This window comes from Hevea brasiliensis, chromosome 6, assembly GCF_030052815.1.
Source record: "Hevea brasiliensis isolate MT/VB/25A 57/8 chromosome 6, ASM3005281v1, whole genome shotgun sequence".
In the NCBI taxonomy this organism is placed as follows: Eukaryota; Viridiplantae; Streptophyta; class Magnoliopsida; order Malpighiales; family Euphorbiaceae; genus Hevea; species Hevea brasiliensis.
Genome location: NC_079498.1, coordinates 108,498,982 through 108,511,051, shown reverse-complemented (window position 1 = coordinate 108,511,051; position 12,070 = coordinate 108,498,982).

The window sequence follows — 12,070 nt, the reverse complement described above, 5'->3', positions numbered from 1 at the left end:
ATTCTCAATTCAAATATCTTCAAAAATAATGCTAAATAATTTCATTCACATTCCATTAAAGAAAATTAATTTACATTCATCAGTATAAATTTACAGCAGAAAATCCAAAATAATATTATTATAATTTCTGTACAAACTACTCAAGACCAATTTACAATGTACATACAGTCATTTACATCAAAATAAATATATACAATAATGATATAATGTAATACCCGATAAAAGATCCAAAGGTAGTACTATGATCCTCAGCAGCTCACTCAGCTGCTTTACTAGTCTCTCTACTTGCGACAGCAATAAAAAGCCATCGCTGAGTATAATGACTCAGTGGTACACAACATACTAAGAATACTCTTTTGTGCATAATTAAATCACAAATATCCAATTATAATGATGAAGTCAGTAAATAGATGCAAAACACAATTTTAAATTTTAATCAAAGTATTTTCGTTTCAGAAGTCACAAAACAAACATTATAAAAATACACAGTTATATCATGCCATTAATATAGTGTTCATCTCAATAGCCAAAGGCTTATGAGGCATACCAAGGCTAGCTGGCTCAATCTATGGGTACTCATTCAATTTATTCCTCTACTGGCACACATTTCAACACTTCAGCCAGAGAGGGAATTCAAAATTCAAAACTAATTCCTCCCACTAGGCATGCTAGTGAGGCATTCAGATATATGATCATGACACTGTGATTTCAAAACTATCTTAACATTTTACTAACCATTTATTGACAATTCAAACACATACAATTAAATTTCCAACAATTTAGGTCTAAAGCATAATATTCATTTCAGTCACAAATTTGCAGTAAAAATAAATCACAATTTATTCATCAAAACAAATTATCAAAGAGAATTTATAGAAAAATTTTTATGTTGTGTACAAACCTCGTGCGAGTCGCCTCTAGGCCTTGACTCGATGTCTCAGGTTCTTTCCCGGTATTCTTTTCAACTGAAACACACAATTTTACAGTGTTTCAGTATCATAACGTATAATAAATTCAATTATCAATTCACAATTACTTATGTCTAGCTCTAATATGCTTGATTTAACATTCTTTGAATTTTGCATTTAGAGGTTACTATTTATGATACTATTCAAGTCAAATTGTTGACTTTCTTATACTTAATAGGTATGAGAATTTCAATTACACCCACATAGCACATTTTGGTTATCAAATTTGTTGGTTTTAGTTGCCCCTTCAATTTTTTAGGTCTCCTAAGTATAATTTCAAATTTTTAAATTTGGTGTCATGTTTTGCACTGTTTCATTGGTTAAGTTGCTGTAGAAATTTAGCAAAGTGTTCTTCATAAAAGTTGTTTCTTATTGTCTTATTTTTAATTCCCTTTTTAAATCATTCCATTTGAAGTTTTGTAGCCCAAGATATGACCATTTAAACATGGCTGGCCGGATTGGTTTAACCCAGATATCTGGGCACCTAATTTGGTCCTGACAGTTTTGGACCACTAAATTTAAGTGGCAAAATGACTGGGTTATGAGCAGAATTTGGATTGGTATTCTTCATGGAAGTTGTAGTGCTATGTCATACCTTTTCAATGCCACAAAAATCAGGTCATTTGGACCTGTATAGCCCAAGTTATAGCCAAATGAATAAACACTATTTATTTGGTCATTTTGGTACAGTAGCAGTGCACTACACCCAGGTTTGACCTAATTATTCACTATGTTAATGTCATTTTCTGGGCATGGTTCCTGAATGAAAAATGTGTCATTATGTGTCTATTTTCATTCCCAATTGGCCTCACACCAATTGGATTAGTAAATTTTCAGTTTTAATCCCTGAAAGAGACATAGGTCAAACTGCCAGATTAGGAACCCTAACCAATCCGAATTGCAATTTGTTTCTACCAATTCAAACACATCACAAATGGTCCCAATTGACCATTTTTAACTTCAATTAAGGTCAATTGCACCAATTGACCATTTTCTCTAATTTTTCTCCTAATTTTAAGAGGCTTAAGAACCCTAATTCTTTAATGGTGCAATCTAATGCAATTAAAGTACATAAGTCTTGTTTACATGTTTAATTCAACTAAATTAACACTTTAATTCCATCTAATGCTTACAATTCTAGTCCCCCTTAATGTTGGCCGAATTTCATTAATAATCCCCCTTGATAGTTTTGTTTGAATTTAACTTTAATTCTAAGTTCATTTACCTATAAACACAATAATCTAACTAAAAATTTCAAGTTTACAGCACTCACCTTGTCTTTGGACTTCCAATTTCTCAATTACTCCTTCTTTCTCCAAATTTCTTTCTATTTCTTGCTCCTCTATTCTTTTCAAGATGCAAAGATGAGGTTTACGAAACTAATTTGGGGAAATTGATGGAATTTTGGGGTTTTAAAAGCTTAGACTTAAGCTTTAATGGAGGAAAAAAAATAGAAAGAGAGAGAATGGGAGATGGCATTCGGCCAATAAGGAAGACAACCCTCAAATTTGTTTTTTTCTTTTATTTTTAAGTCATTTTATATCTTATTTGACTTAGTCAAAATTCTCATAAATTAAAAATTGAATTATGATGTCATGGTGAGGTAATCTTAATAATGTAATAAAGACTTTTCTTTTCTTTTTCCATTTTTCTTAATTTTTTCATAGTTCTTTAATTTAATTCACTATTTCAAAATTTTCATTTCTTCGATTTTATTGGACAGTTAGGTCAGGAGTCATCTCTAGGGGTGAATTGACCAATTTGCCCCTCGCCGGTCTGATCCAATTTGCAAGTAATTCAATATTTCTTCCGGATCTCTGACCTAATTATTTGACCTGCTTATCAGCTCTTTTCCGTGATTTTCTCTTTTCCACTAGGTTCGCAATAGTCCTTAGAACCGCGAGTTCACATTTTCTGGTTCAAAATCAGGGTTAGGACTGACCTCGCAGCCACTTTCCAGTAAGGTCACCCATCGCTGTGACCCCCGGCTCATTTAACTTTTTATATTCTGTTTTTCTTATTTATACTTAACTATATGGCAATAACTAATTTTTTGCATTCAGGACTTATCTAGGTATCTTAGATGTGGTTTTAATCTCTTTAATTGTCCGAACTAACATCGATCACCGAAACAATAAAATATACCAGGCTATGCATATAAGGTTATTACATCACGTCTCTCTCTCTCTCTTCCTCTCGTTTCTCTCCCTCTCTCTTCCTCTCGTCTCTCTCCCTCTCCCTCTCCGTTCACTATGTCTCCAGTAAGCCCAGTGGCAGGCGATGGTCGGCAAAGGTCCGGCGAGCTTCTAGCGGTTTCCTAGCGGTGTCGGCAACCCCCATGGACAGCGAACGACGACGAAAGGTGGCCTCAAAGCACACAGCAGCCACGTCCTTTCAGGCGCGATTCCGGCAGTTTCTGATGGGCCAATGGAGGGTGGCGCTCGACTCCTGGGACCACGGGCTTCCCATCTCGACCAGCGCTGCTCTGTTCCATAGAGGTTTCTGGCGAGTTTCGAAGAGAGAGAAAGAGGAGAGAGAAAATTGGGCAGTGGGCTTTCTGGCAAGTTTTCGGTTGATCCGATTGTAGGATCGAAAATCCAAGGCCACTGATGGACTCAGGATGGCGAAATCTGTTAGATAGGACATATTTCACTCTGATCAGACACTGTTTGAAAAAGGCGACAATCGGATGGTCTAGATCGCTTGGTGAGATTTTTGAACTTTTTCGATTTCTAAAATTTTAAAAAATATTTTTATTATAATTATTAATGAAGTTTGGACTTAATTTAGGTGCAATCGGATTGATGATAGCTCACCGGCGCCGGGACCGCATTTTCAGTCAAATCTGACTGCCCAGTGGCCTGTCTCGGAACGTGGTCGATATTATAGTCAATCCTAGCATTTTTAGATGTTCCGAAAACGTTTCAGATGTCAGATTTGGCATAGGTAAACTCGAACTCTACATTGCTCAATTTTTGCCTTATACTGGGTTAGAATAAAATTCATAAAATATTTGTGGATGATCAGAAAATTACAATTCCTTTTGCAATAGCCTTATAATATTGTTAAGGACTGCAGGACAAAATTTTAAAATTTTTAGAGCTCATTTGAGTGGTTTGTGCAAAAAGGTTAATTTTAAGGATTCAAACATAAATTTTGATTTTGTGAGTTTTTGCTTAGATTGGAGGGCCCAAGAGGGGCCCTGTGTTGTTAATGAGATGTGGGTTGAGATATGTAATTTTAGAAGTGTAATTTGAACCACTTTGTAGGTTGGTTAAGTCCAAAGTATAGGGGAAACTCTACCGAATTTTTTGCATAAATTAGGATTGCCTCTTTAAATTTATTTTTATTTGAATTAGCACTAATAAATTCACAATAAAATTATATAGGTGATCAGGGTCAACCATCTTCCTTCACCCAACCTCTAAAGTCGTCTCTGGTATACAGTGAGTAAAATATTAATTTTAATTATAATTTCAATATTATTATGTTCAAGTATGCCCCTGCATCACTTATAAATATGTATCTATGTAGTTAAACACTAGACACATTTTATAATGCATTCTTAATTGATGAAGTGCCATGGTTATTGTTTATGATAATTTAGAGCAATGTGCGTGCATTGGCGTGCGTGTGGTGTGTGGTATTGGATATAGATATAACGAGTATACGCGACTTGAGAGACACTCGCTGGTAGAGGTTGGATTAAGAGAGCTGTATAGGGGATCAGATCCCATATATGTACTGTTTGAACATTATTAGGTGTGTGAGTGCTCTAAATTGCCTTTTTACTGTAATGATGTGATTTATATGAAAATTTTGATGATGTCGCATTCCATCTCCTTAGGATGCATTAGTTTTAGATAGCTATAGAAATTGTAGTTAAAATTGGTATTTTACTCTCTGAGTCGAACACTCACACCTGTTCACCATATTTTTTCAGGCTACAGGAGGAGACCTTTTTCAGAATAACTTGCTTCTTTTATCACAGGTTATCAATAATTACTTAAGTATATTATTATTATCTAAATTTGTAATTTAGAACTCCGCATGTGTTAGCAATAGTATAGACCCTGTTAGGAATTGTGTTAATTTAAATTCTTAAGGTTAATAAATAAAAATTTGTATGATACTTAAACAATTTGTAAATGATGTAACCAGGTTGAGCTGGGCTCCCTTAATTTGAGTTTCTGATAATTATTGGGTTAAGTTGACCTGAAATAAAATTATAATATTTTAATTTAAATTATTTATATATATATGTTGGGCCTAAATTATGGGCCTGGTCATGGGTTTGGGAACAGTAAGGCTTACTACGGGCCTTGGGGGCTTTATGCCAGCCCAGGTCCTAATGCTGGTCCAGCCCATAGGTTGGGTCATGACAAATGTGGTATCAGAGCTTAGGCTTTAGATTCATGGGAAAATGTGCACCCAAAGTTGTCACATACGGAGTATAGGATCCTATTTCATCTTTTTCTATAACTCCTTGTTTCTAGCTTCTGCGTTATACCCCGGGTAATATAAGAGTGCTATAGTTAGTATCTTGATTTTTGTGGAGTATATAGAGACGGGAAATAGATTTAGCAGATGTGTTTAGGTCTGTCATGGAAATATGTACTTCAAGAAATGCTATGTTCCTATTAGTATGGGTCTAAGTATTGTGCCTATCTGGTGCTAGGCAAGAGTACATAAAGGAAAATTTTAATGGTAAGTTTGCCCTAGATAAGGGTGAGGATACCACTGCTGGCAGTCGTCAGTGGATGACCCAGTCAGAGTAAGTTTATAATATCAGTAGATTCAAGAGAGATAAGAGATTGGGAGACCTAGTCTGTCAGGATGTGTCGTAGTAACTATACAATGTTCTCGATGTCTGCTCTTTAAGCTGCAGATTACAGTACCGACATGAGATTATTGTTTATAGCTGCGTGCATCCCCGTGGTGCTTCATAATGAGGGTGTTTGCGGATGGCCTCTATTTTGGTACAGTTATGCTAGAACAGAGTTCTATATCTACAGAGGAGTTGGGAACTTCTGGTTGGGGGTCTAGAGTTAGAATATTGGAAGGTCACAGTTGGGTGATAACTAGAGTCAGTGACTCGGTTACCCTAGCATGAGCTATGATATGATAAGAAAGTCATTAATTTGACATAGTTTTGGCAAGGTGGTAAATGTAGTACCTTTGTTGCAATAAGTTAGGGTGTAGTCCTATCTTTTCAGAAGGGATAGAAGGTTATTACTGATAATGATGACTTATGGAATAGTGTCCCAGATGGGACTGTTGCGTGAGATAGAGAGTTGTTAGCTCAGGTGTTCTAGAGAGGGTACAAGTTCCATGTAGGAATCATAAGATGTAAGATCAAGATGTATTGAATGACGGGTTTAGATACCTAGTATTTTAAGTTTCAGCTAATTAAATGGATATGAGAAATTAAAGTTGCTACAGATCCCCTCCCTAAGGTAGTAGGGGGTAGTATGTAGTCCAAAAGGGTAAGAACAGAGATCACGCAGGAGAAGTATGACTGCTATTCCCTAAGTTCATCCTTAGCTTCTTAATGCTTAAGACAAAAGTATACTCCAAATAGAGTAAAAGAAAAAGGACAAAAGTTAGCATCGATAAATCATAGAATATGTATATATATATATATAGATGGAGTGCGATTCAAATGCAGTAGGAGAGATAGCCTGAATGCCAGTAGAAGTTTAGCTAGGGTAGTTAGAGGATCAATTCTAAGTAACATTGAGGTATAAATGACGTGATAGGGATAGTGGAAAGGTATAAGTTTCTGACATGATAATCAGGCTCAAAAAGATAATAGAGCTAAAAATGGAAGAGTGAAAGTTCGGATTTGGGTAAGATAAAAAGAGTTGGCTAAAGAATAAACTGGAAAAACAGATTAGGATAAGATTAGGAAGAATAGAGCCAAGATACCGAGGAGGTGAATGTGGTTCTAGGAAGGGTAAACGAGATAAAAAAAAAAAAAAAAGAAGTAAGGATAGGGAGCGTAAAAAAGGATGGCATTAGGAAGAACATTGTCAAGTTATGAAACCCAGAAGAACAAGACTTAGAGCAGGTCATAATTAATGTAGTGTTAGGAGCTTGAAATTAGAGCTTAGAGTTACAGGATCTGGATTAGACCTTATCTGTTTTCTACCCCCAAGGTAGGATAATGAGGCAATAACATAAGAACCCTTTTGGTTGTTGACAGTATAATGGAAATTAGGTGAGGTGTGTGACCAAAGTAGGTAGTAGCTGTTGAGCGTGCTGTGGTAACTTGAATTGTATTGTTAGATAAAGAGCAAGATCAGTAGGAGTAAGCTGGATAAAAGTCAATATAACGGATTTAAATATGTAAGATAAGGGATAATGTCACAGAGGCTTAATGTTAAAATTTAGAATGGTGAGACCTAGAGTCTAAAATTGGAGTTAGATAGATATTTTTCAGTGTGATCGATAGGATAATTATGTAAAAAAAAAAAGAGTAATAATAAATAAATAAATAATAGTATGATAATATGTAGCAGAAAGTTAGTAAAGGTCAAAATAGGACAAGATATGTATAGATGTAATTATAAGATATTTAGAAGTACATGAATTAGAGGAGTGATTGTTGGTATGATTGGAGTAAATCTGAAAGAATCTGTGAGTGCTTATATCATATAGAATATAACCAAGTATAAGGAGCATTGGACAAATAATTATAAGTATGGAAGATAAATCGAGAGTAAAAAAAAAAAAGGAAATAGTAAATTCTAAGATGATATGTCAGGCAGGACAACAGTATAATATATAGTAGATACAACTGATATCTTGTAATAAAGCACAATAATTACAAAGAAATAATGAAACTAAAAGGAAGACTAAGGGGTATGAGCTAAATCTTGTTTATCAAATAATGGTATACCATAAATGGTGGGAGAACATTTCTCCTTCTTTCCAAATTAGCTCGTGTTTTGATTTTAGGAGATTATATTAAGAAGAGAAGTCGTGTCAAAGTAACTCAATTAATTGAAAATTTGATAGGCGTTAGTATATATCCAATCTTTTGAGGCAAAAATGACGATAATGGTGTACCTAATGTTAAGTATGAAAGAATGATCAGAGAGGTGACATGAGTTAAATCGAGCTAGTTACCAGGGCTTACAACCCTTTTGAACTATAAGCTGGAGGAAGTACTATTTGCTAATAAGTTACAATGAATGAAATTGTCACTAATGGGAAAAGTTGAGGCTTAAGTTTGGAAAACTATAGGTAGTATATGTGATTATATTAAGGAGAATGAACACGTGAAGTATCTTATTCGGAATTAAGGCATGGCACATATTTCCCACAGCCGTGTTAGTTCAGATGGAACTTATAATTTCTAGGGCTCCTTGATTACATCAAATTATATAGACATTTAATGTTAACATGCATTGCATTTTGTTAGCATTTAGTATCCTTTTATGTTTATTTTTATATGTTTTCATTATTATTTTAGAAAACATATTAATCCAACTCAATTAATTGATTTTTATATTTTATCAGGTGTTTTTATGCGGTTCTAGAATCAAAGATGAGTTTAGAAGAGATTTGGAGGTCAAACCGTGAAGAATACAGGGCCATAAGCAGTACACGGGCCGTGTAACCCACCCCGTGTAACTTCCTAGACCCCGTGCAACCTTTTGAACAAAGAAAACTTGAAAAACAAAAGTGGTAGGAAGTTACACGGAGCATGTATCACTACACGGCCCGTGTAAAGTCCCCTGACAGCAATTCTGATACGACTTTTCTTGCTATCAACTCGACCCGGATGGACTCCTAATGCTTCTAGGATTCTGAAATTAGGATTTTCACACGAGATATAAATGTAACAAGTTAGGAATTGAGGGGGAGTGAATTAACATTCAAGAGCCGATTTACATTCAAGGATGCACCTCAACTTCAAGGGAGGCTAGGGAGAAACAATATCTACAAGATTGCTTGAAGTTAGAATCAATATCTACAAAGATTGTAACCTAATTAATCAATATCTCCCAACCCAGTTAGAAACAACTTCAAGGTGGAGCTTGTAACAACCCAATTTTTCTAATAAAAAAATTATTATTATTATTATTATTTTTCTTTTATTGAGCTGATAATTTATTTATATTTTATTCATGAATTTAAATTAATATTTTTACAATGGTAATTTTTGTTAAATAGGTATTATTTTTATACGTATTATTATTTTTATCATTATCATTATTATTATATTTATTTTATCATTATTATTTATTTATATGACTAGTTTTAAATATCCATATTAAATGTTTAATAAAATATTATTTTATATTATTAACAATTGATTTAGTGGTCATTAATTTCATTATTATTATTATTATTATTATTATTATTATTATTATTATTATTATTATTATTATTATTATTATTATTATCAATTTAAATGTATTAAAGGAAGATTAGGGACCTATGTGAACAAACAAGAAAAGTTTAGGGATTTCAATAAAATTAAAAGTAAAAAAAAAAAAGAGCAGAGTTTTAAAAAAAAATTTTCAAACAGCCCCCCCACCTCCTGTCTCTCTCTCTCTTCCTCTCGTCTCTCTCCCTCTCCCTCTCCCTCTCCGTTCACTGCGTCTCCAGCCGACCTAGTGGCGGGCGACGGTCGGTAAAGGTCCAACAAGTTTCCAGCGGTTCCCCAACGGCTTTGGCAACCCCCATGGACAGCGAACGACGGCGAAAGGAGGCCTCAACACGTGCAGCAGCTGCTTCCTTTCAGGTGCGATTCCGGCAGTTTTCGGTGGCATTCCAGCCATTGGAGGGTAGCGCTCGACTCCTGGGACCACGGGCTTCCCATCCCGATCGGCGCTGCTCCATTCCATGGTGGTTTTCGGCAGTTTCGAAGAGAGAGGAAGAGGAGAGAGAAAATTGGGCAGTGGGCTTTCTGGCAAATTTTCGGTCGATCTGACTGTCAGATCGGAAATCCGAGGCCACCGATGGACTCAGGACGGCGAAATCTTCAAGATAGGACAAGTTTCGCTCCGATCGGATACCGTTTGAAAAAAGCGACAATCAGACTGTCCAGATCGCTTGGTAAGATTTTCGAACTTTTTCAATTTTTAAAATTTTAAAAAATATTTTTATGATAATTATTAATGAAATTTAAACTTAATTTAGGTGCAATCGGATCAAGGATAGCTCACCGGTGCCGAGACCGCATTTTTCAGTTAGATCCAACTGCCCAGCGGCCTATCTCAGAATGTGGTCGATATTATAGTCAATCCTAGCATTTTCAGATATTACAGACACATTTCAGGTGTCAGATTTGGTATAGGTAAACCCGAACTCTACATTGCTCAATTTTTACCTTGTACTGGGTTAGAATAAAATTCATAAAATATTTTGTGGATGATCAGAAAATTACGACTCCTTTTGCAATAGCCTTATAATATTGTTAAGGACTACAGGAAAAAATTTTAGAATTTTTAGAACTCGTTTGAGTGGTTTGTGCAGAAAGGTTAATTTCAAGGATTAAAACGTAAATTTTGATTTTGTGAGTTTTTGCTTGGATTGGAGGGCCCAAGAAGGGCCCTGTGTTGTTGATGAGATGTGGGTTGAGATATGTGATTTTAGAAGTGTGATTTGAACCACTTTACAGGTCGGGTAGGTCCTAAGTATAGGGAAAACTCTGGCGAATTTTCTGCATAAATTAGGATTGCCTCTTTAAATTTATTTTTATTTAAATTAACACTAATAAATTCACAATAAAATTATGTAGGTGATCAGGGTCAACCATCTTCCTTCACCAAACTTCTGTAGTCGTCTTTGGTATACAGTGAGTAAAATATTAATTTTAATTATAATTTCAATATTATTATGTTCAAGCATGCCTATGCATCATTTATAAATATGTATATATGTAGTTAAACACTAAACACGTTTTATAATGTATTCTTAATTGATAAAGTGTCATGGTTATTGTTTATGGTAATTTGGAGCAGTGTGTGTACGTTGGCATACGTGTGGTGTGTGGTATTAGATATGGATAGGACGGGTAGATGCGGCATGAGAGACACTCGCTGGGACCCAGTCCTTTATGGATAAGTCGGGGTAGGCATAGCTTAAGAGACACTCGCTGGCCTCGCATTTGGTTTATTAAGTGAAAGTCTAGCTTGAGAGATACTCGCTGACAGAGGTTGGATTAAGAGAGTTGTATAGGGGATGAGCTCCCATATATGTACTGTTTGAACATTATTGGATGTGTGAGTGCTCCAAATTGCCTTTTTACTGTTATGATGTGATTTATATGAAAATTTTGATGATGTTGCATTCCACTCCTTAGGATGCATTAGGTTTAGATAGCTATAGAAATTGTAGTTAAAATTCGTATTTTACTCTCTGAGTCGAATGCTCACTTCTGTTCACCCTATTTTTCTAGGCTACAGGAGGAGACCTTTTTCAGAATAACCTGCTTCTTTTCTCACAGGTTATCAATAATTGCTTAAGTGTATTATTATTCTCTAAATTTGTAATTTAAAACTCCGCATGTGTTAGCAATAGTATAGACCCTGTTAGGAATTGTGTTAATTTAAATTATTGAGGTTAATAAATAAAGATTTGTATGATACTTAAACAATTTGTAAATGATGTAACTGGATTGAGTTGGGCTCCCCTAATTTGAGTTTCTGATAATTATTGGGTTAAGTTGGCCCGAAATAAAATTATAATATTTTAATTTAAATTATTTTTATATGCATGTTGGGCCTAAATTATGGGTCTGGTCATGGGTTTGGGAACAGTAAGACTTACTACGGGCCTTGGGAGCTTTATGCCGACCTAGGTACTAGTGCCAGTCCGACCCATAGGTTGGGTCGTGACAGAGCTTTTGTTGCTGGTTCTAATCGTGGTAGAAGCAATTCACGTGGAAATAATTGGAGAAGGAATAGTAGATAGAGTTCGAGACCACGAGTAGACCATGAAGATAGAGAATGCTACTACTGTTATAAGAAGGGCCACATTCAATACCATTATACGAAGATGAAGGAAGATCTTTTAGAGTTTAAACAATTCAAAAGGAGTCGTAGAAAAGAAAAAGAAGAAACTGCTGCAATTGCAATGGATGATGG